General features: G+C 35.4%; 1 non-coding gene across 1 annotated transcript; it reads left to right on the top strand.

Annotated features, from left to right (window-relative positions):
• Window positions 1-5,539: 5,539 nt before the first annotated feature.
• On the top strand, window positions 5,540-5,643 carry LOC111826351. Its single transcript, XR_002829693.1, has one exon. It is a non-coding gene; the product is annotated as a U6 spliceosomal RNA (small nuclear RNA).
• Window positions 5,644-6,305: the final 662 nt, after the last annotated feature.

Genomic DNA, 6,305 nt, shown 5'->3' with positions numbered 1-6,305 from the left:
AATTGCTGGCTCAGTTAAAAGGCATATTCATAAGGTAACGAGGAATTTTTTGTGTGGTTACCACCCAATAGCCACTTATCCTACTTCTGATAAAATTGCACCCAAATTTCTCTTGGGAAACAATGTTTGGCAGATGTGACTCACATAGACAGATTGGGTCTTAGCTAGTCAGAGAAAGTGCATTCCCCTGACCATAGCGATTAGTCCAGGGGAGGTGTGTGACTCCTTCCAGCCCGATGGGAGTCATGACAGATACGCATGTTTGGCTTTAGTGGGACAGAGTCAATCCTGCTGGCCTTGATCAGAAGAAAATATGAGGACAGGTCATGCTTGCCATTTTGCCACCAAGAAAGCAAATCTTAGTGACTTCATTTAGGCCCCTTGAACCAGCTACCCCTGATGTTGACATGACCTACCCTTTACTGTAAGCCAGTTCTTTACTAGCTTAAGTAATTCTAGATTGGGCTTTCTGCCAGTTGCCATTAAAAAAGTTCTACCCAACAGAATCAGCGAAACCTAGGTTTGTGGGCGGGCTCTTCTGGGTCCCCACAGGGCAGCTCCTTGCAAAGGAAATGAACTAGGAGACTCATTAGAAACTAGCTATGACAAACGAGTCCCTTTCATGGCAACCACAGGCTTCCACAGACAACCAGTAGAGGCCAGAAAGGCCTGCGAAAGAATGTAGTCATTCAGTGTACCTGAAAGTGGAATTTTCCAAATTAATTCTTCTTAACTACATGTTCAGTTCCTCAAATACTTCCATTCTAATCACCTAGACTTGTTGGTGGTTCCGAGCCACATACCATTTGACCTCAATAAACCTGACCATGAAATCCATCCATGCATGCACAATTTTCATACATTCCTTTGGGTAATTAGTTTCACAGACTATTGCTCTATTTTTATCCCCCTGCCCTCTGCTCCTGCCCCCACCCCATCTTTGGTAAATTTGAAATAAAGAACATTCTCTTTAACCACAAAGTCAGACTAAGGAGCTTCCTTTATGGCAATTATATATATTCTAAAGCAACTTTAAATGGGTAAGCTACATATAAACACAGAATTCCTGGATGGTTTCATTTTCTGAAAGTAACTTTTCTTACCTGAAACCTGTGACAGTCCTTCAGGTACACCATTTTTGCGTTCAGCCACCCAGCTTTGCAAGAGCCCATTACAGGGCACAGAAAAACTCAGACATGTCCAGGAACTCTCTGGAAAACTTGAAGCCCAGATGGTTTCATTGGTGTATTCTATAGAAATAAATAATACCAATTGTATAAAATTGTTTCAGAAAGTTTATTTCACAATAAGATGCTTTGAGAACTATTCCTATATGAATTATAAAGAAATATCTATAGACTAGAGGCCCGATTTACGAAATTCGTGCAAGGGGCTTGGCCCTCACAGCTGCAGTGGCTTGCCTTGGCCCTCGCAGCCCCGGCTTCATCTGGAAGGACGTCCGGCTGTCTGGCCTAATTAGCATATTACGCTTTTATTATTATAGATGTGTATAGTGGCAGATAGCATTTCATCCTATGAATATAGCACATTTTGTCCATCCAGTCCTCTACTGATAAAGTTGTAAGTGGTGTGCAGGATTTTACTGCATTGTTGGGGCTGAAAGAACACGTTTGAGCTAGGCTGCTTGGCTTCACACCCAGTCCTACCATTTACTAGCTATATGACTTTGGGCCACAATCCTAACCTTATTATTATTTTTTTTTTGGGGGGGGGTCAAGGTTTATATTTTTTTCTAAAAGGCAAGGATATTAATTGTACCTACCTCCTAGAGTTGTTATGAGGATTAGCTGGGATAATATTTGTAAAGTACTTAGAGCCAGACTGGAATGTAGTAAGTGCCACGTGAGTGTTTGTTAAATACACACTCGAAGGAACATCTTTGCAAGTGCTTCCTGGTACAGAGTTGCAGGAATTTGTCTAGGATCCATACCAAATGTGAAATTACTGGGTTGGAGGGTATGCATATTTTTAATTTTACTAAACACTGCCAACTTCCACTCTAAACTGTCAGTACCAACCAATAGTCCCACAAGAGGGGCACAGCTTTGTCACATGCCTGACAACACTCAACAAAGACTTTAATTTGACCTGTTTAATGAAAATCTATCTTTTTTTTGTACTAATTTGCCTTTCAAGATAAGTGGTGAAATTCAACACATTACATATTCTGAATATATCCATAATTCCTCTTCTTTTAAATGTCTGTTTCCAGCCGTGGGCAAACTACGGCCCGCGGGCCAGATCTGGCCCGTTTGAATTGAATAAAACTAAAAAAAAAAAAAAGACCGTACCCTTTTATGTAATGTAATGATGTTTACTTTGAATTTATATTAGTTCACACAAACACTCCATCCATGCTTTTGTTCCGGCCCTCCGGTCCAGTTTAAGAACCCATTGTGGCCCTCGAGTCAAAAAGTTTGCCCACCCCTGGTTAGGCTCACATTCTTTCTGTAGACCTGTAGGGAGTGTCTTTTCCTTACTGATTTGAATAAGTGTTTTATGTATTATAGATTCTAAGGCTTTGTCTGCTACATACATTGCAATTAAATTTAACTTATGCTTCACCTTTTTTGGGGGGGAGGGCATTGTATTGAAAATTTTTGTTTTAATTTAAAAAATGTAATACATTCACATAGTTCAAAATTTAAAGACATTTACTAGTATTAAAAGGTGTACAGTGAAAAGATACCCTCAAACCCTGATCCCGATCTACTTAGTTTCTGCCTGAACTTCTGTTACAAGAACCGACAAATATCCTTTCAAAACTTCTTAATTTAAATATAAATAGCTACTTTATTTCCCCAATTTTACATAAATGGCAATTTGCTATATATACTCAGTTCTGTATATTGCTTTAACCACTTTATATCTTGGTGCTTTTTCCATATTGGCATATAGAGAGCTTGCATCTTTTTTTTTAAAGCTGCATATTATTCTACTGTATGGATATGACATAATTTATTTAATAATTGGTATTTGGGTAATTTCAACCTTTATCCCTAAATATAAAACAGTAATTTAATTAATTAATTAATTTATTTATTTATTCATTTTAATCCTCATCCAAAGATATTTTTCCATTGATTTTTTTAGAGAGAGTGGAAGAGAGAGGGAAAGACAAAAAGAAATATCAATGTGAGAGAAACACATTGATTGGCACGAGCCCTGACCAGGGCCCTCCTGCATGAACCCTGACCAGGGCCTGGGCCACAGCCGGCAACTGAGGTATGTGCCACCATAATCAAATCTGGGACCCTTGGGTCCACAGGCTGACACTCTATCCACTGAGCCAAACTGGCTAGGGCTAAAGAGTAAATTAAAACAGAAGATTTTTGCTTTTAAAACATTACCTTTTCTTTTATGGTTTATACTTTTTACTTCTTATTTCAGAAAGCCTTCTCTATCCTGAGTTCATAAAGATAGATAATTCTTCTATATTTTTTCTGAAATAGGTATTTTTTCATACTTCGATTTTAATACAAAATTTATGTTATTTATAATGTGAAATAAAAATCTGGTTTTATATATGTCTATATACCAAATATATATATAATTTTTCTAACACAATTTTTTAGTTTGTTCTTAACTCATTGATTTATAATACCAGTGATTTATGATTTATGATACCAATATGATCTGTTATATTCCACGTTTACATATATGTTTGGGTCTAGTTCAAGAGTCTCTGTCATGTCCCATTGGTCTATTTGTTTTCCTCTGTGCCAATATTATACTGTTTTGATGATCTTACCTTTTTAATGCTCTATGTCTTCATATTGTATAAAAAGATTCACCCTTCTTTGTTCTTTCTTTTTAAAATTATCTTAGTAATTCTTTGACCTTTACAATACTTTGACCACATACATTTTAGACTCAGTTAATCATTTCACAGACATCAACTTGGGATCTTGAGTAGAATTGTAATTTGATTTGTATGGATTGCACTGTATATAGATTATTTGGGAAGTATTAATGTTTTTTCAAATGTTGATTTAAGAAATTCATGAAAAATGTAAAATTTCTACTTATTCTAGTCCTCTTTTATGTTCTTCAATAAACAATTACATATTTTTTTCATGAAGCTCATGCACATACTTGTAGAGTTTCTTTTACTAAGTACTTTATAGTTTATTTGTTGTATCTTTTTTGTGATTCTGTTTCTTCTATTACATTTTCTATTTTGTTATTCCTGTGTGAGGAAACCTTAATAATTTTTGTATACTGATCCACAGCCTTGTTGAATCTTATTATTAATTTTAAAGGTTTGTCTGTAGAGTCTCTTGATGTAGACAGTCTTATCATCTCTACATAAGAGCAGTTTTATCCATTCTAATTCATAGATTTCTTCATTTGTATCTCCCCATTAGTTATTTCAAGAACCAGATTCAGTTCTTTTTTAATCAGTCCTTTTTAAAAATTTCTATTGCATTAACTTCTGCTTCCATTTCCACTGTTTCTTTTCCACAAATGTTAATGGGTTAAAATTTTCCCATAGCCTCTTGGATGACTATTTAGCTTACTCATATTTTTCTTTAAAATGCTCTTTAGCCCCGTCTGGCATGGCTCAGTGGTTGAGTGTCGACCTATGAACCAGGAGGTCAGGGTTAGATTCCCAGTCAGGGCACCTGCCTGGGTTGCAGGCTCAATCCCCAGTAGAGGGTGCAAGAGGAAGCTAATCAATGACTCATCACTGATGTTTCTATCTCTCTCTTTCTCTCCCTTTCTCTCTCTGAAATCAATAAAGATATATTTTTAAAAATTAAATAAAATGTTCTTTAAATTGTATTTTTAGATTTTATACTCTTATTTTATTCCTTCCTTCCTTCTACTTTCTGTGGGTTTATTTTGCTGTTCTTTTTTCTACTTTCCTGAGTTTAAAGTTGAGGTTATTGATTTTGAGCCTTTTTTCTTCATATTTACTTCTTAAGTAGTAAATTTCCTTTTAAGCATGGTTTTAGCTGACATTCATAAGTTTTAACACATTGCATTTTCATTCTCATTGAGTTAAAATATTTATTTTTACCATGGCTTCTTTGACCCATGTATTATTTAGAAGTCTATTGTTTAATTTCTAAACATCTAGAGTTTTTCTAGTTGCCTTTTTATCCCCCCACTGTGAGCAGAGAATCCACTCTATTCTAAACTTTAATATATTAATTTTGAAACTTGTTTTATGTCTTAGCATATGGTCATTTTAAAAAGGCCTGTGGGCTCCTCCTGGGAGCACACCCAGCCCTTTCTTCCCTCTCAGGCATGCACCTCCTAAATTATAAAGGTCCTCAGGAGACTTGCAACCAGGGGAGCAATGGTCTGTGGTAGGTGGTCCTGGGCTCAACCCTGAACCTGTGTCCAAGACCCTCTTTTTTCTGACTTCCCAGAGAGCCAAAGCAGCCAGCCTAGGCTCTATCTTGTTGCTTCTTATATATTAAGCCCTTCCTTATTTCACTGTCCCTAGCTTTAATAAACATACTCTCAAAAATAAAAAAATTAAAAATTAAATAAAAACTGCCTGTGTGCTGTGCTCTCTTAGGCAACACATGTACTGAAATTGGAATGATACGGAGATTAGCATGGCCCCTGCACAAGGATGACATGCAAATTCATGAAGCACTCTATATTTTTTAAAAATGCCCGTGGGTTGGATTCAGTGTTCTATTATGTATATTAAATCAAGTTTGCAAATTAATTTTCTAAATGTTATAATATTACTTTATATGGCTTTCTAAGTTAGATATTTTGGGGTATCTTCCTGATATATTTTGGAATTGTTCATTTCTCCTTTTGTCTACTTAAGTTCTGTTTTGTAATTATACCTATTGTGAGGCTCTGTTTATTTGGATAGAAAGCTAGAATCATCATAATATTTTTGGTAGAAACTTTTATTATTATGAAGTATTTCTTACCTATATTAGTGCTTTTCCTTCTGAAGTCAGCTTTGTCTAATAATATACCTATGCAGTCTTTCTTTTGGTGAATATCTGCATGCTTTATCTCTTAATTTCAACCTCTTTTATCTTATGTTTTTCATATGCCTCTTTTTTTCATCGTTTGCCCCCCCTCCCCAATCTGATCATCTTTGTCTTTGAATTAGAACATTTAGACCATTTTCATTTAATCTAATTATTATTTATTTGGGGTTTAAATCTATGTTAGTATTTGTTTTCTATTTGCTTTATGATTCTATTTGTTTTATGATTCTTTCTCTCTTGCTTTCATTTTGATTGAGCATTTAAAATTTCTCTTTTCTCTTCAGTAAGCTTGGAAATTATATATCATTTAGTATT

The sequence above is a fragment of the Myotis lucifugus genome, unplaced genomic scaffold (assembly GCF_000147115.1).
Source record: "Myotis lucifugus unplaced genomic scaffold, Myoluc2.0 scaffold_70, whole genome shotgun sequence".
NCBI lineage: Eukaryota > Metazoa > Chordata > Mammalia > Chiroptera > Vespertilionidae > Myotis > Myotis lucifugus.
The sequence above is the reverse complement of the archived record's forward strand: the minus strand, read 5'-3'. Positions and strand labels throughout refer to the sequence as shown.